The 25,640-nt window shown below is 68.8% G+C and overlaps 1 long non-coding RNA gene across 1 annotated transcript in view; it reads right to left on the bottom strand.

Moving 5' to 3' along the window:
• Positions 1–25,640, bottom strand: part of LOC308072681 — a 279,091-nt gene that overhangs the window by 42,904 nt on the left and 210,547 nt on the right. The window lies entirely within an intron of this gene.

Genomic DNA, 25,640 nt, shown 5'->3' with positions numbered 1-25,640 from the left:
CCCGCTACCTAACGGCAGCCCTCGCAACAGGCAGCTGCCACGCTCGCTCCCACACCACGCTTCGGCCCTCCGCAACGAGGCCGCGGGGCAGCAGGCCGCCACCACGCCTGCCCGCCCCACCAGCCTGACCCGCGCAACCAGCACCAGCTCACGCGCAAGGCCCCCAAGCCCCTGCAACGCCCCTGCCGCAAAAGGGGGGGGCTTCCCGCAGGCGCGCGTCGATAAAAAGCCTACAGCACCCGGTATTCCCGGGCGGTCTCCCATCCAAGTACTAACCGGGCCCGATCCTGCTTAGCTTCCGAGATCAGACGAGATCGGGCGTTCTCAGGGTGGTATGGCCGTAGGCACCCCTGCTCCCGCCAGCAGCCCTCTCCACAAGCCCGCCACACGCTCACGCGCAACCCTATGGCCACCCTCAACCCCGACGCAGGGCGCCCGCGACAGACCCCGCACACCCGACACGCAACCAACGCCCAACGCAACACACGCAACTTCCCCCATCACGCACCTGCCCCGCACAGCGCCCATGCAGACCGCGCCACAAACACCTACCCTGCTCGCACACCGCCCTACAGCCCTCCTCGCTGACCGGGCAGGGCAGCACCAGGCAATCCCCGCGCACACCTGAACCACCAGCACCACGCGCGCAACAACGCCTGCACCTACCGGCCGACACGCAACGGCCCCCCGCTACCTAACGGCAGCCCTCGCAACAGGCAGCTGCCACGCTCGCTCCCACACCACGCTTCGGCCCTCCGCAACGAGGCCGCGGGGCAGCAGGCCGCCACCACGCCCGCCCGCCCCACCAGCCTGACCCGCGCAACCAGCACCAGCTCACGCGCAAGGCCCCCAAGCCCCCGCAACGCCCCTGCCGCAAAAGGGGGGGGCTTCCCGCAGGCGCGTGTCGATAAAAAGCCTACAGCACCCGGTATTCCCAGGCGGTCTCCCATCCAAGTACTAACCGGGCCCGACCCTGCTTAGCTTCCGAGATCAGACGAGATCGGGCGTTCTCAGGGTGGTATGGCCGTAGGCACCCATGCTCCCGCCAGCAGCCCTCTCCACAAGCCCGCCACACGCTCACGCGCAACCCTACGGCCACCCTCAACCCCGACGCAGGGCGCCCGCGACGGGCCCCGCACACCCGACACGCAACCAACGCCCAACGCAACACACGCAACTTCCCCCATCACGCACCTGCCCCGCACAGCGCCCATGCAGACCGCGCCTCAAACACCTACCCTGCTCGCACACCGCCCTACAGCCCTCCTCGCTGACCGGGCAGGGCAGCACCAGGCAATCCCCGCGCACACCTGAACCACCAGCACCACGCACGCAACAACGCCTGCACCTACCGGCCGACACGCAACGGCCCCCCGCTACCTAACGGCAGCCCTCGCAACAGGCAGCTGCCACGCTCGCTCCCACACCACGCTTCGGCCCTCCGCAACGAGGCCGCGGGGCAGCAGGCCGCCACCACGCCCGCCCGCCCCACCAGCCTGACCCGCGCAACCAGCACCAGCTCACGCGCAAGGCCCCCAAGCCCCCGCAACGCCCCTGCCGCAAAAGGGGGGGGCTTCCCGCAGGCGCGCGTCGATAAAAAGCCTACAGCACCCGGTATTCCCAGGCGGTCTCCCATCCAAGTACTAACCGGGCCCGACCCTGCTTAGCTTCCGAGATCAGACGAGATCGGGCGTTCTCAGGGTGGTATGGCCGTAGGCACCCCTGCTCCCGCCAGCAGCCCTCTCCACAAGCCCGCCACACGCTCACGCGCAACCCTACGGCCACCCTCAACCCCGACGCAGGGCGCCCGCAACAGACCCCGCACACCCGACACGCAACCAACGCCCAACGCAACACACGCAACTTCCCCCATCACGCACCTGCCCCGCACAGCGCCCATGCAGACCGCGCCACAAACACCTACCCTGCTCGCACACCGCCCTACAGCCCTCCTCGCTGACCGGGCAGGGCAGCACCAGGCAATCCCCGCGCACACCTGAACCACCAGCACCACGCGCGCAACAACGCCTGCACCTACCGGCCGACACGCAACGGCCCCCCGCTACCTAACGGCAGCCCTCGCAACAGGCAGCTGCCACGCTCGCTCCCACACCACGCTTCGGCCCTCCGCAACGAGGCCGCGGGGCAGCAGGCCGCCACCACGCCTGCCCGCCCCACCAGCCTGACCCGCGCAACCAGCACCAGCTCACGCGCAAGGCCCCCAAGCCCCTGCAACGCCCCTGCCGCAAAAGGGGGGGGCTTCCCGCAGGCGCGCGTCGATAAAAAGCCTACAGCACCCGGTATTCCCGGGCGGTCTCCCATCCAAGTACTAACCGGGCCCGATCCTGCTTAGCTTCCGAGATCAGACGAGATCAGGCGTTCTCAGGGTGGTATGGCCGTAGGCACCCCTGCTCCCGCCAGCAGCCCTCTCCACAAGCCCGCCACACGCTCACGCGCAACCCTATGGCCACCCTCAACCCCGACGCAGGGCGCCCGCGACAGACCCCGCACACCCGACACGCAACCAACGCCCAACGCAACACACGCAACTTCCCCCATCACGCACCTGCCCCGCACAGCGCCCATGCAGACCGCGCCACAAACACCTACCCTGCTCGCACACCGCCCTACAGCCCTCCTCGCTGACCGGGCAGGGCAGCACCAGGCAATCCCCGCGCACACCTGAAGCACCAGCACCACGCGCGCAATAACGCCTGCACCTACCGGCCGACACGCAACGGCCCCCCGCTACCTAACGGCAGCCCTCGCAACAGGCAGCTGCCACGCTCGCTCCCACACCACGCTTCGGCCCTCCGCAACGAGGCCGCGGGGCAGCAGGCCGCCACCACGCCCGCCCGCCCCACCAGCCTGACCCGCGCAACCAGCACCAGCTCACGCGCAAGGCCCCCAAGCCCCCGCAACGCCCCTGCCGCAAAAGGGGGGGGCTTCCCGCAGGCGCGCGTCGATAAAAAGCCTACAGCACCCGGTATTCCCAGGCGGTCTCCCATCCAAGTACTAACCGGGCCCGACCCTGCTTAGCTTCCGAGATCAGACGAGATCGGGCGTTCTCAGGGTGGTATGGCCGTAGGCACCCCTGCTCCCGCCAGCAGCCCTCTCCACAAGCCCGCCACACGCTCATGCGCAACCCTACGGCCACCCTCAACCCCGACGCAGGGCGCCCGCGACAGACCCCGCACACCCGACACGCAACCAACGCCCAACGCAACACACGCAACTTCCCCCATCACGCACCTGCCCCGCACAGCGCCCATGCAGACCGCGCCACAAACACCTACCCTGCTCGCACACCGCCCTACAGCCCTCCTCGCTGACCGGGCAGGGCAGCACCAGGCAATCCCCGCGCACACCTGAACCACCAGCACCACGCGCGCAACAACGCCTGCACCTACCGGCCGACACGCAACGGCCCCCCGCTACCTAACGGCAGCCCTCGCAACAGGCAGCTGCCACGCTCGCTCCCACACCACGCTTCGGCCCTCCGCAACGAGGCCGCGGGGCAGCAGGCCGCCACCACGCCCGCCCGCCCCACCAGCCTGACCCGCGCAACCAGCACCAGCTCACGCGCAAGGCCCCCAAGCCCCCGCAACGCCCCTGCCGCAAAAGGGGGGGGCTTCCCGCAGGCGCGTGTCGATAAAAAGCCTACAGCACCCGGTATTCCCAGGCGGTCTCCCATCCAAGTACTAACCGGGCCCGACCCTGCTTAGCTTCCGAGATCAGACGAGATCGGGCGTTCTCAGGGTGGTATGGCCGTAGGCACCCCTGCTCCCGCCAGCAGCCCTCTCCACAAGCCCGCCACACGCTCACGCGCAACCCTACGGCCACCCTCAACCCCGACGCAGGGCGCCCGCGACGGGCCCCGCACACCCGACACGCAACCAACGCCCAACGCAACACACGCAACTTCCCCCATCACGCACCTGCCCCGCACAGCGCCCATGCAGACCGCGCCACAAACACCTACCCTGCTCGCACACCGCCCTACAGCCCTCCTCGCTGACCGGGCAGGGCAGCACCAGGCAATCCCCGCGCACACCTGAACCACCAGCACCACGCGCGCAACTACGCCTGCACCTACCGGCCGACACGCAACGGCCCCCCGCTACCTAACGGCAGCCCTCGCAACAGGCAGCTGCCACGCTCGCTCCCACACCACGCTTCGGCCCTCCGCAACGAGGCCGCGGGGCAGCAGGCCGCCACCACGCCTGCCCGCCCCACCAGCCTGACCCGCGCAACCAGCACCAGCTCACGCGCAAGGCCCCCAAGCCCCCGCAACGCCCCTGCCGCAAAAGGGGGGGGCTTCCCGCAGGCGCACGTCGATAAAAAGCCTACAGCACCCGGTATTCCCAGGCGGTCTCCCATCCAAGTACTAACCGGGCCCGACCCTGCTTAGCTTCCGAGATCAGACGAGATCGGGCGTTCTCAGGGTGGTATGGCCGTAGGCACCCCTGCTCCCGCCAGCAGCCCTCTCCACAAGCCCGCCACACGCTCACGCGCAACCCTACGGCCACCCTCAACCCCGACGCAGGGCGCCCGCGACAGACCCCGCACACCCGACACGCAACCAACGCCCAACGCAACACACGCAACTTCCCCCATCACGCACCTGCCCCGCACAGCGCCCATGCAGACCGCGCCACAAACACCTACCCTGCTCGCACACCGCCCTACAGCCCTCCTCGCTGACCGGGCAGGGCAGCACCAGGCAATCCCCGCGCACACCTGAAGCACCAGCACCACGCGCGCAATAACGCCTGCACCTACCGGCCGACACGCAACGGCCCCCCGCTACCTAACGGCAGCCCTCGCAACAGGCAGCTGCCACGCTCGCTCCCACACCACGCTTCGGCCCTCCGCAACGAGGCCGCGGGGCAGCAGGCCGCCACCACGCCCGCCCGCCCCACCAGCCTGACCCGCGCAACCAGCACCAGCTCACGCGCAAGGCCCCCAAGCCCCCGCAACGCCCCTGCCGCAAAAGGGGGGGGCTTCCCGCAGGCGCGCGTCGATAAAAAGCCTACAGCACCCGGTATTCCCAGGCGGTCTCCCATCCAAGTACTAACCGGGCCCGACCCTGCTTAGCTTCCGAGATCAGACGAGATCGGGCGTTCTCAGGGTGGTATGGCCGTAGGCACCCCTGCTCCCGCCAGCAGCCCTCTCCACAAGCCCGCCACACGCTCACGCGCAACCCTACGGCCACCCTCAACCCCGACGCAGGGCGCCCGCAACAGACCCCGCACACCCGACACGCAACCAACGCCCAACGCAACACACGCAACTTCCCCCATCACGCACCTGCCCCGCACAGCGCCCATGCAGACCGCGCCACAAACACCTACCCTGCTCGCACACCGCCCTACAGCCCTCCTCGCTGACCGGGCAGGGCAGCACCAGGCAATCCCCGCGCACACCTGAACCACCAGCACCACGCGCGCAACAACGCCTGCACCTACCGGCCGACACGCAACGGCCCCCCGCTACCTAACGGCAGCCCTCGCAACAGGCAGCTGCCACGCTCGCTCCCACACCACGCTTCGGCCCTCCGCAACGAGGCCGCGGGGCAGCAGGCCGCCACCACGCCCGCCCGCCCCACCAGCCTGACCCGCGCAACCAGCACCAGCTCACGCGCAAGGCCCCCAAGCCCCCGCAACGCCCCTGCCGCAAAAGGGGGGGGCTTCCCGCAGGCGCGTGTCGATAAAAAGCCTACAGCACCCGGTATTCCCAGGCGGTCTCCCATCCAAGTACTAACCGGGCCCGACCCTGCTTAGCTTCCGAGATCAGACGAGATCGGGCGTTCTCAGGGTGGTATGGCCGTAGGCACCCCTGCTCCCGCCAGCAGCCCTCTCCACAAGCCCGCCACACGCTCACGCGCAACCCTACGGCCACCCTCAACCCCGACGCAGGGCGCCCGCGACGGGCCCCGCACACCCGACACGCAACCAACGCCCAACGCAACACACGCAACTTCCCCCATCACGCACCTGCCCCGCACAGCGCCCATGCAGACCGCGCCTCAAACACCTACCCTGCTCGCACACCGCCCTACAGCCCTCCTCGCTGACCGGGCAGGGCAGCACCAGGCAATCCCCGCGCACACCTGAACCACCAGCACCACGCGCGCAACAACGCCTGCACCTACCGGCCGACACGCAACGGCCCCCCGCTACCTAACGGCAGCCCTCGCAACAGGCAGCTGCCACGCTCGCTCCCACACCACGCTTCGGCCCTCCGCAACGAGGCCGCGGGGCAGCAGGCCGCCACCACGCCTGCCCGCCCCACCAGCCTGACCCGCGCAACCAGCACCAGCTCACGCGCAAGGCCCCCAAGCCCCCGCAACGCCCCTGCCGCAAAAGGGGGGGGCTTCCCGCAGGCGCGCGTCGATAAAAAGCCTACAGCACCCGGTATTCCCAGGCGGTCTCCCATCCAAGTACTAACCGGGCCCGACCCTGCTTAGCTTCCGAGATCAGACGAGATCGGGCGTTCTCAGGGTGGTATGGCCGTAGGCACCCCTGCTCCCGCCAGCAGCCCTCTCCACAAGCCCGCCACACGCTCACGCGCAACCCTATGGCCACCCTCAACCCCGACGCAGGGCGCCCGCGACAGACCCCGCACACCCGACACGCAACCAACGCCCAACGCAACACACGCAACTTCCCCCATCACGCACCTGCCCCGCACAGCGCCCATGCAGACCGCGCCACAAACACCTACCCTGCTCGCACACCACCCTACAGCCCTCCTCGCTGACCGGGCAGGGCAGCACCAGGCAATCCCCGCGCACACCTGAAGCACCAGCACCACGCGCGCAATAACGCCTGCACCTACCGGCCGACACGCAACGGCCCCCCGCTACCTAACGGCAGCCCTCGCAACAGGCAGCTGCCACGCTCGCTCCCACACCACGCTTCGGCCCTCCGCAACGAGGCCGCGGGGCAGCAGGCCGCCACCACGCCCGCCCGCCCCACCAGCCTGACCCGCGCAACCAGCACCAGCTCACGCGCAAGGCCCCCAAGCCCCCGCAACGCCCCTGCCGCAAAAGGGGGGGGCTTCCCGCAGGCGCGCGTCGATAAAAAGCCTACAGCACCCGGTATTCCCAGGCGGTCTCCCATCCAAGTACTAACTGGGCCCGACCCTGCTTAGCTTCCGAGATCAGACAAGATCGGGCGTTCTCAGGGTGGTATGGCTGTAGGCACCCCTGCTCCCGCCAGCAGCCCTCTCCACAAGCCCGCCACACGCTCACGCGCAACCCTACGGCCACCCTCAACCCCGACGCAGGGCGCCCGCAACAGACCCCGCACACCCGACACGCAACCAACGCCCAACGCAACACACGCAACTTCCCCCATCACGCACCTGCCCCGCACAGCGCCCATGCAGACCGCGCCACAAACACCTACCCTGCTCGCACACCGCCCTACAGCCCTCCTCGCTGACCGGGCAGGGCAGCACCAGGCAATCCCCGCGCACACCTGAACCACCAGCACCACGCACGCAACAACGCCTGCACCTACCGGCCGACACGCAACGGCCCCCCGCTACCTAACGGCAGCCCTCGCAACAGGCAGCTGCCACGCTCGCTCCCACACCACGCTTCGGCCCTCCGCAACGAGGCCGCGGGGCAGCAGGCCGCCACCACGCCCGCCCGCCCCACCAGCCTGACCCGCGCAACCAGCACCAGCTCACGCGCAAGGCCCCCAAGCCCCCGCAACGCCCCTGCCGCAAAAGGGGGGGGCTTCCCGCAGGCGCGCGTCGATAAAAAGCCTACAGCACCCGGTATTCCCAGGCGGTCTCCCATCCAAGTACTAACCGGGCCCGACCCTGCTTAGCTTCCGAGATCAGACGAGATCGGGCGTTCTCAGGGTGGTATGGCCGTAGGCACCCCTGCTCCCGCCAGCAGCCCTCTCCACAAGCCCGCCACACGCTCACGCGCAACCCTACGGCCACCCTCAACCCCGACGCAGGGCGCCCGCGACAGACCCCGCACACCCGACACGCAACCAACGCCCAACGCAACACACGCAACTTCCCCCATCACGCACCTGCCCCGCACAGCGCCCATGCAGACCGCGCCACAAACACCTACCCTGCTCGCACACCGCCCTACAGCCCTCCTCGCTGACCGGGCAGGGCAGCACCAGGCAATCCCCGCGCACACCTGAACCACCAGCACCACGCGCGCAACAACGCCTGCACCTACCGGCCGACACGCAACGGCCCCCCGCTACCTAACGGCAGCCCTCGCAACAGGCAGCTGCCACGCTCGCTCCCACACCACGCTTCGGCCCTCCGCAACGAGGCCGCGGGGCAGCAGGCCGCCACCACGCCCGCCCGCCCCACCAGCCTGACCCGCGCAACCAGCACCAGCTCACGCGCAAGGCCCCCAAGCCCCCGCAACGCCCCTGCCGCAAAAGGGGGGGGCTTCCCGCAGGCGCGCGTCGATAAAAAGCCTACAGCACCCGGTATTCCCAGGCGGTCTCCCATCCAAGTACTAACCGGGCCCGACCCTGCTTAGCTTCCGAGATCAGACGAGATCGGGCGTTCTCAGGGTGGTATGGCCGTAGGCACCCCTGCTCCCGCCAGCAGCCCTCTCCACAAGCCCGCCACACGCTCACGCGCAACCCTACAGCCACCCCCAACCCCGACGCAGGGCGCCCGCGACAGACCCCGCACACCCGACACGCAACCAACGCCCAACGCAACACACGCAACTTCCCCCATCACGCACCTGCCCCGCACAGCGCCCATGCAGACCGCGCCACAAACACCTACCCTGCTCGCACACCGCCCTACAGCCCTCCTCGCTGACCGGGCAGGGCAGCACCAGGCAATCCCCGCGCACACCTGAACCACCAGCACCACGCGCGCAATAACGCCTGCACCTACCGGCCGACACGCAACGGCCCCCCGCTACCTAACGGCAGCCCTCGCAACAGGCAGCTGCCACGCTCGCTCCCACACCACGCTTCGGCCCTCCGCAACGAGGCCGCGGGGCAGCAGGCCGCCACCACGCCTGCCCGCCCCACCAGCCTGACCCGCGCAACCAGCACCAGCTCACGCGCAAGGCCCCCAAGCCCCCGCAACGCCCCTGCCGCAAAAGGGGGGGGCTTCCCGCAGGCGCGCGTCGATAAAAAGCCTACAGCACCCGGTATTCCCAGGCGGTCTCCCATCCAAGTACTAACCGGGCCCGACCCTGCTTAGCTTCCGAGATCAGACGAGATCGGGCGTTCTCAGGGTGGTATGGCCGTAGGCACCCCTGCTCCCGCCAGCAGCCCTCTCCACAAGCCCGCCACACGCTCACGCGCAACCCTACGGCCACCCTCAACCCCGACGCAGGGCGCCCGCGACAGACCCCGCACACCCGACACGCAACCAACGCCCAACGCAACACACGCAACTTCCCCCATCACGCACCTGCCCCGCACAGCGCCCATGCAGACCGCGCCACAAACACCTACCCTGCTCGCACACCGCCCTACAGCCCTCCTCGCTGACCGGGCAGGGCAGCACCAGGCAATCCCCGCGCACACCTGAAGCACCAGCACCACGCGCGCAATAACGCCTGCACCTACCGGCCGACACGCAACGGCCCCCCGCTACCTAACGGCAGCCCTCGCAACAGGCAGCTGCCACGCTCGCTCCCACACCACGCTTCGGCCCTCCGCAACGAGGCCGCGGGGCAGCAGGCCGCCACCACGCCCGCCCGCCCCACCAGCCTGACCCGCGCAACCAGCACCAGCTCACGCGCAAGGCCCCCAAGCCCCCGCAACGCCCCTGCCGCAAAAGGGGGGGGCTTCCCGCAGGCGCGCGTCGATAAAAAGCCTACAGCACCCGGTATTCCCAGGCGGTCTCCCATCCAAGTACTAACCGGGCCCGACCCTGCTTAGCTTCCGAGATCAGACGAGATCGGGCGTTCTCAGGGTGGTATGGCCGTAGGCACCCCTGCTCCCGCCAGCAGCCCTCTCCACAAGCCCGCCACACGCTCACGCGCAACCCTACGGCCACCCTCAACCCCGACGCAGGGCGCCCGCAACAGACCCCGCACACCCGACACGCAACCAACGCCCAACGCAACACACGCAACTTCCCCCATCACGCACCTGCCCCGCACAGCGCCCATGCAGACCGCGCCACAAACACCTACCCTGCTCGCACACCGCCCTACAGCCCTCCTCGCTGACCGGGCAGGGCAGCACCAGGCAATCCCCGCGCACACCTGAACCACCAGCACCACGCGCGCAACAACGCCTGCACCTACCGGCCGACACGCAACGGCCCCCCGCTACCTAACGGCAGCCCTCGCAACAGGCAGCTGCCACGCTCGCTCCCACACCACGCTTCGGCCCTCCGCAACGAGGCCGCGGGGCAGCAGGCCGCCACCACGCCCGCCCGCCCCACCAGCCTGACCCGCGCAACCAGCACCAGCTCACGCGCAAGGCCCCCAAGCCCCCGCAACGCCCCTGCCGCAAAAGGGGGGGGCTTCCCGCAGGCGCGTGTCGATAAAAAGCCTACAGCACCCGGTATTCCCAGGCGGTCTCCCATCCAAGTACTAACCGGGCCCGACCCTGCTTAGCTTCCGAGATCAGACGAGATCGGGCGTTCTCAGGGTGGTATGGCCGTAGGCACCCCTGCTCCCGCCAGCAGCCCTCTCCACAAGCCCGCCACACGCTCACGCGCAACCCTACGGCCACCCTCAACCCCGACGCAGGGCGCCCGCGACGGGCCCCGCACACCCGACACGCAACCAACGCCCAACGCAACACACGCAACTTCCCCCATCACGCACCTGCCCCGCACAGCGCCCATGCAGACCGCGCCTCAAACACCTACCCTGCTCGCACACCGCCCTACAGCCCTCCTCGCTGACCGGGCAGGGCAGCACCAGGCAATCCCCGCGCACACCTGAACCACCAGCACCACGCGCGCAACAACGCCTGCACCTACCGGCCGACACGCAACGGCCCCCCGCTACCTAACGGCAGCCCTCGCAACAGGCAGCTGCCACGCTCGCTCCCACACCACGCTTCGGCCCTCCGCAACGAGGCCGCGGGGCAGCAGGCCGCCACCACGCCTGCCCGCCCCACCAGCCTGACCCGCGCAACCAGCACCAGCTCACGCGCAAGGCCCCCAAGCCCCCGCAACGCCCCTGCCGCAAAAGGGGGGGGCTTCCCGCAGGCGCGCGTCGATAAAAAGCCTACAGCACCCGGTATTCCCAGGCGGTCTCCCATCCAAGTACTAACCGGGCCCGACCCTGCTTAGCTTCCGAGATCAGACGAGATCGGGCGTTCTCAGGGTGGTATGGCCGTAGGCACCCCTGCTCCCGCCAGCAGCCCTCTCCACAAGCCCGCCACACGCTCACGCGCAACCCTATGGCCACCCTCAACCCCGACGCAGGGCGCCCGCGACAGACCCCGCACACCCGACACGCAACCAACGCCCAACGCAACACACGCAACTTCCCCCATCACGCACCTGCCCCGCACAGCGCCCATGCAGACCGCGCCACAAACACCTACCCTGCTCGCACACCACCCTACAGCCCTCCTCGCTGACCGGGCAGGGCAGCACCAGGCAATCCCCGCGCACACCTGAAGCACCAGCACCACGCGCGCAATAACGCCTGCACCTACCGGCCGACACGCAACGGCCCCCCGCTACCTAACGGCAGCCCTCGCAACAGGCAGCTGCCACGCTCGCTCCCACACCACGCTTCGGCCCTCCGCAACGAGGCCGCGGGGCAGCAGGCCGCCACCACGCCCGCCCGCCCCACCAGCCTGACCCGCGCAACCAGCACCAGCTCACGCGCAAGGCCCCCAAGCCCCCGCAACGCCCCTGCCGCAAAAGGGGGGGGCTTCCCGCAGGCGCGCGTCGATAAAAAGCCTACAGCACCCGGTATTCCCAGGCGGTCTCCCATCCAAGTACTAACTGGGCCCGACCCTGCTTAGCTTCCGAGATCAGACAAGATCGGGCGTTCTCAGGGTGGTATGGCTGTAGGCACCCCTGCTCCCGCCAGCAGCCCTCTCCACAAGCCCGCCACACGCTCACGCGCAACCCTACGGCCACCCTCAACCCCGACGCAGGGCGCCCGCAACAGACCCCGCACACCCGACACGCAACCAACGCCCAACGCAACACACGCAACTTCCCCCATCACGCACCTGCCCCGCACAGCGCCCATGCAGACCGCGCCACAAACACCTACCCTGCTCGCACACCGCCCTACAGCCCTCCTCGCTGACCGGGCAGGGCAGCACCAGGCAATCCCCGCGCACACCTGAACCACCAGCACCACGCGCGCAACAACGCCTGCACCTACCGGCCGACACGCAACGGCCCCCCGCTACCTAACGGCAGCCCTCGCAACAGGCAGCTGCCACGCTCGCTCCCACACCACGCTTCGGCCCTCCGCAACGAGGCCGCGGGGCAGCAGGCCGCCACCACGCCCGCCCGCCCCACCAGCCTGACCCGCGCAACCAGCACCAGCTCACGCGCAAGGCCCCCAAGCCCCCGCAACGCCCCTGCCGCAAAAGGGGGGGGCTTCCCGCAGGCGCGCGTCGATAAAAAGCCTACAGCACCCGGTATTCCCAGGCGGTCTCCCATCCAAGTACTAACCGGGCCCGACCCTGCTTAGCTTCCGAGATCAGACGAGATCGGGCGTTCTCAGGGTGGTATGGCCGTAGGCACCCCTGCTCCCGCCAGCAGCCCTCTCCACAAGCCCGCCACACGCTCACGCGCAACCCTACGGCCACCCTCAACCCCGACGCAGGGCGCCCGCGACAGACCCCGCACACCCGACACGCAACCAACGCCCAACGCAACACACGCAACTTCCCCCATCACGCACCTGCCCCGCACAGCGCCCATGCAGACCGCGCCACAAACACCTACCCTGCTCGCACACCGCCCTACAGCCCTCCTCGCTGACCGGGCAGGGCAGCACCAGGCAATCCCCGCGCACACCTGAACCACCAGCACCACGCGCGCAACAACGCCTGCACCTACCGGCCGACACGCAACGGCCCCCCGCTACCTAACGGCAGCCCTCGCAACAGGCAGCTGCCACGCTCGCTCCCACACCACGCTTCGGCCCTCCGCAACGAGGCCGCGGGGCAGCAGGCCGCCACCACGCCCGCCCGCCCCACCAGCCTGACCCGCGCAACCAGCACCAGCTCACGCGCAAGGCCCCCAAGCCCCCGCAACGCCCCTGCCGCAAAAGGGGGGGGCTTCCCGCAGGCGCGCGTCGATAAAAAGCCTACAGCACCCGGTATTCCCAGGCGGTCTCCCATCCAAGTACTAACCGGGCCCGACCCTGCTTAGCTTCCGAGATCAGACGAGATCGGGCGTTCTCAGGGTGGTATGGCCGTAGGCACCCCTGCTCCCGCCAGCAGCCCTCTCCACAAGCCCGCCACACGCTCACGCGCAACCCTACAGCCACCCCCAACCCCGACGCAGGGCGCCCGCGACAGACCCCGCACACCCGACACGCAACCAACGCCCAACGCAACACACGCAACTTCCCCCATCACGCACCTGCCCCGCACAGCGCCCATGCAGACCGCGCCACAAACACCTACCCTGCTCGCACACCGCCCTACAGCCCTCCTCGCTGACCGGGCAGGGCAGCACCAGGCAATCCCCGCGCACACCTGAACCACCAGCACCACGCGCGCAATAACGCCTGCACCTACCGGCCGACACGCAACGGCCCCCCGCTACCTAACGGCAGCCCTCGCAACAGGCAGCTGCCACGCTCGCTCCCACACCACGCTTCGGCCCTCCGCAACGAGGCCGCGGGGCAGCAGGCCGCCACCACGCCTGCCCGCCCCACCAGCCTGACCCGCGCAACCAGCACCAGCTCACGCGCAAGGCCCCCAAGCCCCCGCAACGCCCCTGCCGCAAAAGGGGGGGGCTTCCCGCAGGCGCGCGTCGATAAAAAGCCTACAGCACCCGGTATTCCCAGGCGGTCTCCCATCCAAGTACTAACCGGGCCCGACCCTGCTTAGCTTCCGAGATCAGACGAGATCGGGCGTTCTCAGGGTGGTATGGCCGTAGGCACCCCTGCTCCCGCCAGCAGCCCTCTCCACAAGCCCGCCACACGCTCACGCGCAACCCTACGGCCACCCTCAACCCCGACGCAGGGCGCCCGCGACAGACCCCGCACACCCGACACGCAACCAACGCCCAACGCAACACACGCAACTTCCCCCATCACGCACCTGCCCCGCACAGCGCCCATGCAGACCGCGCCACAAACATCTACCCTGCTCGCACACCGCCCTACAGCCCTCCTCGCTGACCGGGCAGGGCAGCACCAGGCAATCCCCGCGCACACCTGAACCACCAGCACCACGCGCGCAACAACGCCTGCACCTACCGGCCGACACGCAACGGCCCCCCGCTACCTAACGGCAGCCCTCGCAACAGGCAGCTGCCACGCTCGCTCCCACACCACGCTCCGGCCCTCCGCAACGAGGCCGCGGGGCAGCAGGCCGCCACCACGCCCGCCCGCCCCACCAGCCTGACCCGCGCAACCAGCACCAGCTCACGCGCAAGGCCCCCAAGCCCCCGCAACGCCCCTGCCGCAAAAGGGGGGGGCTTCCCGCAGGCGCGCGTCGATAAAAAGCCTACAGCACCCGGTATTCCCAGGCGGTCTCCCATCCAAGTACTAACCGGGCCCGACCCTGCTTAGCTTCCGAGATCAGACGAGATCGGGCGTTCTCAGGGTGGTATGGCCGTAGGCACCCCTGCTCCCGCCAGCAGCCCTCTCCACAAGCCCGCCACACGCTCACGCGCAACCCTACGGCCACCCTCAACCCCGACGCAGGGCGCCCGCGACAGACCCCGCACACCCGACACGCAACCAACGCCCAACGCAACACACGCAACTTCCCCCATCACGCACCTGCCCCGCACAGCGCCCATGCAGACCGCGCCACAAACACCTACCCTGCTCGCACACCGCCCTACAGCCCTCCTCGCTGACCGGGCAGGGCAGCACCAGGCAATCCCCGCGCACACCTGAACCACCAGCACCACGCGCGCAATAACGCCTGCACCTACCGGCCGACACGCAACGGCCCCCCGCTACCTAACGGCAGCCCTCGCAACAGGCAGCTGCCACGCTCGCTCCCACACCACGCTTCGGCCCTCCGCAACGAGGCCGCGGGGCAGCAGGCCGCCACCACGCCCGCCCGCCCCACCAGCCTGACCCGCGCAACCAGCACCAGCTCACGCGCAAGGCCCCCAAGCCCCCGCAACGCCCCTGCCGCAAAAGGGGGGGGCTTCCCGCAGGCGCGCGTCGATAAAAAGCCTACAGCACCCGGTATTCCCAGGCGGTCTCCCATCCAAGTACTAACCGGGCCCGACCCTGCTTAGCTTCCGAGATCAGACGAGATCGGGCGTTCTCAGGGTGGTATGGCCGTAGGCACCCCTGCTCCCGCCAGCAGCCCTCTCCACAAGCCCGCCACACGCTCACGCGCAACCCTACGGCCACCCTCAACCCCGACGCAGGGCGCCCGCGACGGGCCCCGCACACCCGACACGCAACCAACGCCCAACGCAACACACGCAACTTCCCCCATCACGCACCTGCCCCGCACAGCGCCCATGCAGACCGCGCCACAAACACCTACCCTGCTCGCACACCGCCCTACAGCCCTCCTCGCTGACCGGGCAGGGCAGCACCAGGCAATCCCCGCGCACACCTGAACCACCAGCACCACGCGCGCAACAACGCCTGCACCTACCGGCCGACACGCAACGGCCCCCCGCTACCTAACGGCAGCCCTCGCAACAGGCAGCTGCCACGCTCGCTCCCACACCACGCTCCGGCCCTCCGCAACGAGGCCGCGGGGCAGCAGGCCGCCACCACGCCCGCCCGCCCCACCAGCCTGACCCGCGCAACCAGCACCAGCTCACGCGCAAGGCCCCCAAGCCCCCGCAACGCCCCTGCCGCAAAAGGGGGGGGCTTCCCGCAGGCGCGCGTCGATAAAAAGCCTACAGCACCCGGTATTCCCAGGCGGTCTCCCATCCAAGTACTAACCGGGCCCGACCCTGCTTAGCTTCCGAGATCAGACGAGATCGGGCGTTCTCAGGGTGGTATGGCCGTAGGCACCCCTGCTCCCGCCAGGAGCCCTCTCCACAAGCCCGCCACACGCTCACGCGCAACCCTATGGCCACCCTCAACCCCGACGCAGGGCGCCCGCGACAGACCCCGCACACCCGACACGCAACCAACGCCCAACGCAACACACGCAACTTCCCCCATCACGCACCTGCCCCGCACAGCGCCCATGCAGACCGCGCCACAAACACCTACCCTGCTCGCACACCGCCCTACAGCCCTCCTCGCTGACCGGGCAGGGCAGCACCAGGCAATCCCCGCGCACACCTGAACCACCAGCACCACGCGCGCAACTACGCCTGCACCTACCGGCCGACACGCAACGGCCCCCCGCTACCTAACGGCAGCCCTCGCAACAGGCAGCTGCCACGCTCGCTCCCACACCACGCTCCGGCCCTCCGCAACGAGGCCGCGGGGCAGCAGGCCGCCACCACGCCCGCCCGCCCCACCAGCCTGACCCGCGCAACCAGCACCAGCTCACGCGCAAGGCCCCCAAGCCCCCGCAACGCCCCTGCCGCAAAAGGGGGGGGCTTCCCGCAGGCGCGCGTCGATAAAAAGCCTACAGCACCCGGTATTCCCAGGCGGTCTCCCATCCAAGTACTAACCGGGCCCGACCCTGCTTAGCTTCCGAGATCAGACGAGATCGGGCGTTCTCAGGGTGGTATGGCCGTAGGCACCCCTGCTCCCGCCAGCAGCCCTCTCCACAAGCCCGCCACACGCTCACGCGCAACCCTACGGCCACCCTCAACCCCGACGCAGGGCGCCCGCGACAGACCCCGCACACCCGACACGCAACCAACGCCCAACGCAACACACGCAACTTCCCCCATCACGCACCTGCCCCGCACAGCGCCCATGCAGACCGCGCCACAAACACCTACCCTGCTCGCACACCGCCCTACAGCCCTCCTTGCTGACCGGGCAGGGCAGCACCAGGCAATCCCCGCGCACACCTGAACCACCAGCACCACGCGCGCAACAACGCCTGCACCTACCGGCCGACACGCAACGGCCCCCCGCTACCTAACGGCAGCCCTCGCAACAGGCAGCTGCCACGCTCGCTCCCACACCACGCTTCGGCCCTCCGCAACGAGGCCGCGGGGCAGCAGGCCGCCACCACGCCTGCCCGCCCCACCAGCCTGACCCGCGCAACCAGCACCAGCTCACGCGCAAGGCCCCCAAGCCCCCGCAACGCCCCTGCCGCAAAAGGGGGGGGCTTCCCGCAGGCGCGCGTCGATAAAAAGCCTACAGCACCCGGTATTCCCAGGCGGTCTCCCATCCAAGTACTAACCGGGCCCGACCCTGCTTAGCTTCCGAGATCAGACGAGATCGGGCATTCTCAGGGTGGTATGGCCGTAGGCACCCCTGCTCCCGCCAGCAGCCCTCTCCACAAGCCCGCCACACGCTCACGCGCAACCCTACAGCCACCCCCAACCCCGACGCAGGGCGCCCGCGACAGACCCCGCACACCCGACACGCAACCAACGCCCAACGCAACACACGCAACTTCCCCCATCACGCACCTGCCCCGCACAGCGCCCATGCAGACCGCGCCACAAACACCTACCCTGCTCGCACACCGCCCTACAGCCCTCCTCGCTGACCGGGCAGGGCAGCACCAGGCAATCCCCGCGCACACCTGAACCACCAGCACCACGCGCGCAACGCCTGCACCTACCGGCCGACACGCAACGGCCCCCCGCTACCTAACGGCAGCCCTCGCAACAGGCAGCTGCCACGCTCGCTCCCACACCACGCTTCGGCCCTCCGCAACGAGGCCGCGGGGCAGCAGGCCGCCACCACGCCTGCCCGCCCCACCAGCCTGACCCGCGCAACCAGCACCAGCTCACGCGCAAGGCCCCCAAGCCCCCGCAACGCCCCTGCCGCAAAAGGGGGGGGCTTCCCGCAGGCGCGCGTCGATAAAAAGCCTACAGCACCCGGTATTCCCAGGCGGTCTCCCATCCAAGTACTAACCGGGCCCGACCCTGCTTAGCTTCCGAGATCAGACGAGATCGGGCGTTCTCAGGGTGGTATGGCCGTAGGCACCCCTGCTCCCGCCAGCAGCCCTCTCCACAAGCCCGCCACACGCTCACGCGCAACCCTACAGCCACCCCCAACCCCGACGCAGGGCGCCCGCGACAGACCCCGCACACCCGACACGCAACCAACGCCCAACGCAACACACGCAACTTCCCCCATCACGCACCTGCCCCGCACAGCGCCCATGCAGACCGCGCCACAAACACCTACCCTGCTCGCACACCGCCCTACAGCCCTCCTTGCTGACCGGGCAGGGCAGCACCAGGCAATCCCCGCGCACACCTGAACCACCAGCACCACGCGCGCAACAACGCCTGCACCTACCGGCCGACACGCAACGGCCCCCCGCTACCTAACGGCAGCCCTCGCAACAGGCAGCTGCCACGCTCGCTCCCACACCACGCTTCGGCCCTCCGCAACGAGGCCGCGGGGCAGCAGGCCGCCACCACGCCTGCCCGCCCCACCAGCCTGACCCGCGCAACCAGCACCAGCTCACGCGCAAGGCCCCCAAGCCCCCGCAACGCCCCTGCCGCAAAAGGGGGGGGCTTCCCGCAGGCGCGCGTCGATAAAAAGCCTACAGCACCCGGTATTCCCAGGCGGTCTCCCATCCAAGTACTAACCGGGCCCGACCCTGCTTAGCTTCCGAGATCAGACGAGATCGGGCGTTCTCAGGGTGGTATGGCCGTAGGCACCCCTGCTCCCGCCAGCAGCCCTCTCCACAAGCCCGCCACACGCTCACGCGCAACCCTACAGCCACCCCCAACCCCGACGCAGGGCGCCCGCGACAGACCCCGCACACCCGACACGCAACCAACGCCCAACGCAACACACGCAACTTCCCCCATCACGCACCTGCCCCGCACAGCGCCCATGCAGACCGCGCCACAAACACCTACCCTGCTCGCACACCGCCCTACAGCCCTCCTCGCTGACCGGGCAGGGCAGCACCAGGCAATCCCCGCGCACACCTGAACCACCAGCACCACGCGCGCAACGCCTGCACCTACCGGCCGACACGCAACGGCCCCCCGCTACCTAACGGCAGCCCTCGCAACAGGCAGCTGCCACGCTCGCTCCCACACCACGCTTCGGCCCTCCGCAACGAGGCCGCGGGGCAGCAGGCCGCCACCACGCCTGCCCGCCCCACCAGCCTGACCCGCACAACCAGCACCAGCTCACGCGCAAGGCCCCCAAGCCCCCGCAACGCCCCTGCCGCAAAAGGGGGGGGCTTCCCGCAGGCGCGCGTCGATAAAAAGCCTACAGCACCCGGTATTCCCAGGCGGTCTCCCATCCAAGTACTAACCGGGCCCGACCCTGCTTAGCTTCCGAGATCAGACGAGATCGGGCGTTCTCAGGGTGGTATGGCCGTAGGCACCCCTGCTCCCGCCAGCAGCCCTCTCCACAAGCCCGCCACACGCTCACGCGCAACCCTACAGCCACCCCCAACCCCGACGCAGGGCGCCCGCGACAGACCCCGCACACCCGACACGCAACCAACGCCCAACGCAACACACGCAACTTCCCCCATCACGCACCTGCCCCGCACAGCGCCCATGCAGACCGCGCCACAAACACCTACCCTGCTCGCACACCGCCCTACAGCCCTCCTCGCTGACCGGGCAGGGCAGCACCAGGCAATCCCCGCGCACACCTGAACCACCAGCACCACGCGCGCAACGCCTGCACCTACCGGCCGACACGCAACGGCCCCCCGCTACCTAACGGCAGCCCTCGCAACAGGCAGCTGCCACGCTCGCTCCCACACCACGCTTCGGCCCTCCGCAACAAGGCCGCGGGGCAGCAGGCCGCCACCACACCTGCCCGCCCCACCAGCCTGACCCGCGCAACCAGCACCAGCTCACGCGCAAGGCCCCCAAGCCCCTGCAACGCCCCTGCCGCAAAAGGGGGGGGCTTCCCGCAGGCGCGCGTCGATAAAAAGCCTACAGCACCCGGTATTCCCAGGCGGTCTCCCATCCAAGTACTAACCGGGCCCGACCCTGCTTAGCTTCCGAGATCAGACGAGATCGGGCGTTCTCAGGGTGGTATGGCCGTAGGCACCCCTGCTCCCGCCAGCAGCCCTCTCCACAAGCCCGCCACACGCTCACGCGAAACCCTACAGCCACCCCCAACCCCGACGCAGGGCGCCCGCGACAGACCCCGCACACCCGACACGCAACCAACGCCCAACGCAACACACGCAACTTCCCCCATCACGCACCTGCCCCGCACAGCGCCCATGCAGACCGCGCCACAAACACCTACCCTGCTCGCACACCGCCCTACAGCCCTCCTCGCTGACCGGGCAGGGCAGCACCAGGCAATCCCCGCGCACACCTGAACCACCAGCACCACGCGCGCAACGCCTGCACCTACCGGCCGACACGCAACGGCCCCCCGCTACCTAACGGCAGCCCTCGCAACAGGCAGCTGCCACGCTCGCTCCCACACCACGCTTCGGCCCTCCGCAACGAGGCCGCGGGGCAGCAGGCCGCCACCACGCCTGCCCGCCCCACCAGCCTGACCCGCGCAACCAGCACCAGCTCACGCGCAAGGCCCCCAAGCCCCCGCAACGCCCCTGCCGCAAAAGGGGGGGGCTTCCCGCAGGCGCGCGTCGATAAAAAGCCTACAGCACCCGGTATTCCCAGGCGGTCTCCCATCCAAGTACTAACCGGGCCCGACCCTGCTTAGCTTCCGAGATCAGACGAGATCGGGCGTTCTCAGGGTGGTATGGCCGTAGGCACCCCTGCTCCCGCCAGCAGCCCTCTCCACAAGCCCGCCACACGCTCACGCGCAACCCTACAGCCACCCCCAACCCCGACGCAGGGCGCCCGCGACAGACCCCGCACACCCGACACGCAACCAACGCCCAACGCAACACACGCAACTTCCCCCATCACGCACCTGCCCCGCACAGCGCCCATGCAGACCGCGCCACAAACACCTACCCTGCTCGCACACCGCCCTACAGCCCTCCTCGCTGACCGGGCAGGGCAGCACCAGGCAATCCCCGCACACACCTGAAGCACCAGCACCACGCGCGCAACAACGCCTGCACCTACCGGCCGACACGCAACGGCCCCCCGCTACCTAACGGCAGCCCTCGCAACAGGCAGCTGCCACGCTCGCTCCCACACCACGCTTCGGCCCTCCGCAACGAGGCCGCGGGGCAGCAGGCCGCCACCACGCCTGCCCGCCCCACCAGCCTGACCCGCGCAACCAGCACCAGCTCACGCGCAAGGCCCCCAAGCCCCTGCAACGCCCCTGCCGCAAAAGGGGGGGGCTTCCCGCAGGCGTGCGTCGATAAAAAGCCTACAGCACCCGGTATTCCCAGGCGGTCTCCCACCCAAGTACTAACCGGGCCCGATCCTGCTTAGCTTCCGAGATCAGACGAGATCGGGCGTTCTCAGGGTGGTATGGCCGTAGGCACCCCTGCTCCCGCCAGCAGCCCTCTCCACAAGCCCGCCACACGCTCACGCGCAACCCTACGGCCACCCTCAACCCCGACGCAGGGCGCCCGCGACAGACCCCGCACACCCGACACGCAACCAACGCCCAACGCAACACACGCAACTTCCCCCATCACGCACCTGTCCCGCACAGCGCCCATGCAGACCGCGCCACAAACACCTACCCTGCTCGCACACCGCCCTACAGCCCTCCTTGCTGACCGGGCAGGGCAGCACCAGGCAATCCCCGCGCACACCTGAACCACCAGCACCACGCGCGCAACAACGCCTGCACCTACCGGCCGACACGCAACGGCCCCCCGCTACCTAACGGCAGCCCTCGCAACAGGCAGCTGCCACGCTCGCTCCCACACCACGCTTCGGCCCTCCGCAACGAGGCCACGGGGCAGCAGGCCGCCACCACGCCTGCCCGCCCCACCAGCCTGACCCGCGCAACCAGCACCAGCTCACGCGCAAGGCCCCCAAGCCCCCGCAACGCCCCTGCCGCAAAAGGGGGGGGCTTCCCGCAGGCGCGCGTCGATAAAAAGCCTACAGCACCCGGTATTCCCAGGCGGTCTCCCATCCAAGTACTAACCGGGCCTGACCCTGCTTAGCTTCCGAGATCAGACGAGATCGGGCGTTCTCAGGGTGGTATGGCCGTAGGCACCCCTGCTCCCGCCAGCAGCCCTCTCCACAAGCCCGCCACACGCTCACGCGCAACCCTACAGCCACCCCCAACCCCGACGCAGGGCGCCCGCGACAGACCCCGCACACCCGACACGCAACCAACGCCCAACGCAACACACGCAACTTCCCCCATCACGCACCTGCCCCGCACAGCGCCCATGCAGACCGCGCCACAAACACCTACCCTGCTCGCACACCGCCCTACAGCCCTCCTCGCTGACCGGGCAGGGCAGCACCAGGCAATCCCCGCACACACCTGAAGCACCAGCACCACGCGCGCAACAACGCCTGCACCTACCGGCCGACACGCAACGGCCCCCCGCTACCTAACGGCAGCCCTCGCAACAGGCAGCTGCCACGCTCGCTCCCACACCACGCTTCGGCCCTCCGCAACGAGGCCGCGGGGCAGCAGGCCGCCACCACGCCTGCCCGCCCCACCAGCCTGACCCGCGCAACCAGCACCAGCTCACGCGCAAGGCCCCCAAGCCCCCGCAACGCCCCTGCCGCAAAAGGGGGGGGCTTCCCGCAGGCGCGCGTCGATAAAAAGCCTACAGCACCCGGTATTCCCAGGCGGTCTCCCATCCAAGTACTAACCGGGCCCGACCCTGCTTAGCTTCCGAGATCAGACGAGATCGGGCGTTCTCAGGGTGGTATGGCCGTAGGCACCCCTGCTCCCGCCAGCAGCCCTCTCCACAAGCCCGCCACACGCTCACGCGCAACCCTACAGCCACCCCCAACCCCGACGCAGGGCGCCCGCGACAGACCCCGCACACCCGACACGCAACCAACGCCCAGCGCAACACACGCAACTTCCCCCATCACGCACCTGCCCCGCACAGCGCCCATGCAGACCGCGCCACAAACACCTACCCTGCTCGCACACCGCCCTACAGCCCTCCTCGCTGACCGGGCAGGGCAGCACCAGGCAATCCCCGCGCACACCTGAACCACCAGCACCACGCGCGCAACAACGCCTGCACCTACCGGCCGACACGCAACGGCCCCCCGCTACCTAACGGCAGCCCTCGCAACAGGCAGCTGCCACGCTCGCTCCCACACCACGCTTCGGCCCTCCGCAACGAGGCCGCGGGGCAGCAGGCCGCCACCACGCCCGCCCGACCAGCCTGACCCGCGCAACCAGCACCAGCTCATGCGCAAGGCCCCCAAGCCCCCGCAACGCCCCTGCCGCAAAAGGGGGGGGCTTCCCGCAGGCGCGCGTCGATAAAAAGCCTACAGCACCCGGTATTCCCAGGCGGTCTCCCATCCAAGTACTAACCGGGCCCGACCCTGCTTAGCTTCCGAGATCAGACGAGATCGGGCGTTCTCAGGGTGGTATGGCCGTAGGCACCCCTGCTCCCGCCAGCAGCCCTCTCCACAAGCCCGCCACACGCTCACGCGCAACCCTACAGCCATCCGCAAAGAAACACAAAGACCACCACAGTCCCTGGAACCCACACACTGAATGAACAGCGATCCTGGCACAGGAGAACCACAGCACTACAATAGAGGGAGACGCACATATCCATACCCCAAAGGACATCCTCCCTGCCCCAGCAACAGACCTGGACAGCATCCCCCACCTCGCCCACTCAGCCCAGTACAGCTCCAATGACTCACATACTGAAGTAACAGGCAACCCTGTCACATGTCAACCCCGGTTTAGCAGAACCCTACCACAACAAAGCAGAGCTACTCATAAATCAACAGCCTAAATAAGAGCCCCCCTGACCCAGTAACATCTCTGACTGACATGCTTCCAACCTGTGCCATAGTTCTTGACCAGGTTCAGTGCCTATAACATTTCCTAGTAGTGCACTGCTATCCTTTTCCCAGTAGCCATACACAGTTATCATGATCAACAAGAACAGGTCTTCATACCTATAGTCCTTTTTCTTTTTCCGTCTTCCTTTTCCTGATTGTATTTTGCAGATGTTTTGCTTTCTTCATTTTATTTCCCGTCTGTCATACCCCAGATGTTTACCTCCAGCAGATGGCACCCTTGCTGTGCTCTTGGTGTCTTCCCCTTAGCTTTGCTCAGGTCTGGAACACCCTGCTGCTGCACAAGGGCCTCTGGGCTCCTGAGTCTCAAGGGTGGTGGGTGGCCCTGCAGCAGCTCCCTGCTCTCCTCTCCACGCCGCTTGGGTGAAGGGAGCCAGTCTGTTCCATGGATGTGGCACTGAGGGCAAAGCAGTGTGGGCACAGCACATGCCACCCCTTTCGCTCAGCAGCTGTTTTTTCCAGGCAGTCCTGGTGTGATACACCTGCCACGGCCTTCCCATGCCACATGCTGTGGTGACCATGCAGCCACCCCGACCCTCACTAGGGCAGCCGCTAGAAGGCCAAGTTGCTGCAGATGGCCTCAGCGGTCATTTTCTGAGGAGGCTGCATGGGAATGAGCTTGCCCAAGAGCGTCAATTGTAGGTCACGACATTATGGTAGGGTCAGAGAGCTGCTTACCACCTGCCTGGAGGTGTGAAACAGCCACGGAACAGCTGCTGGGACAGGTTCTCCGCTATGCACAAGCTTGGGCAAGTTGGAACCACAAGCAGGCAGAGTGTCAGAGCCAGTGCTTTCCTCTCCCCCTCCTCCCCGGTGGGTAAATCCCATCAACAGCCACCCTAAGGCGCCCCAGACCGGCCCTAATCCCACCCTGCCTGGCACCATCAGCCTCCTACCAGCCGGGCTGGGGGGTCCCGAGGGGAACCCGGCAGAGCCCGGGGACAGCAGGAGTGGCAGTGGCACTGGCCCGGGAGGGGCGGCGGGGTGGTGGGAAGGGGCCGCCAGCCTCCTGTGCTCTCTGGAGGAGGAGGGGGAGCCCAGGCTGCGCCGAGCTTTGTCCCGGGTTAATTTTAGCCCAAGGAGATAAGAAAGAGGAGGCGTAGAGCAGAGCTTAAGGGGTCCCTGCGCCCCGGCGCGGGGCAGGCCTGGTCTCCGGCGTCCCTGCAGGCGTGGGGCAGGCCGTGGGGTGCCCGGGGGGCCTAGCTGCTCTTCCCGGCCACGGGGGTCCCGGCGGGGCTGGGGGCTCGGCTCAGCCCACGCAGCGGCTGTGTGGTATACACGGGCCGTGCGCCCCGGGGCCGGCACAGCGCCCTGCCGTGGGGTGCGGGGGCTGCCCGCGGGGGACCCTGCCCGCGGGGGGGTGCGCTGGAGGGTCAGCGGGGGCTGCGCCCGAGTGTGGCGGGGGTTTCCCGTTTGGGACAGTGGGTACCTGCCGGGGGTTGGTAACCTATGCGGGTGTACCGGAGCGGGGTGTGTGTGTGATTCCTGCGTGGAAGAGTGTGCGCGTGATGGGGTCAGCCTGCGGGGGTACACCCGGCTGCGGGGGTACGTGG

This window comes from Falco punctatus (genome assembly GCF_963210335.1).
Source record: "Falco punctatus genome assembly, chromosome: 13".
Classification (NCBI taxonomy): Eukaryota; Metazoa; Chordata; class Aves; order Falconiformes; family Falconidae; genus Falco; species Falco punctatus.
The sequence above is the reverse complement of the archived record's forward strand: the minus strand, read 5'-3'. Positions and strand labels throughout refer to the sequence as shown.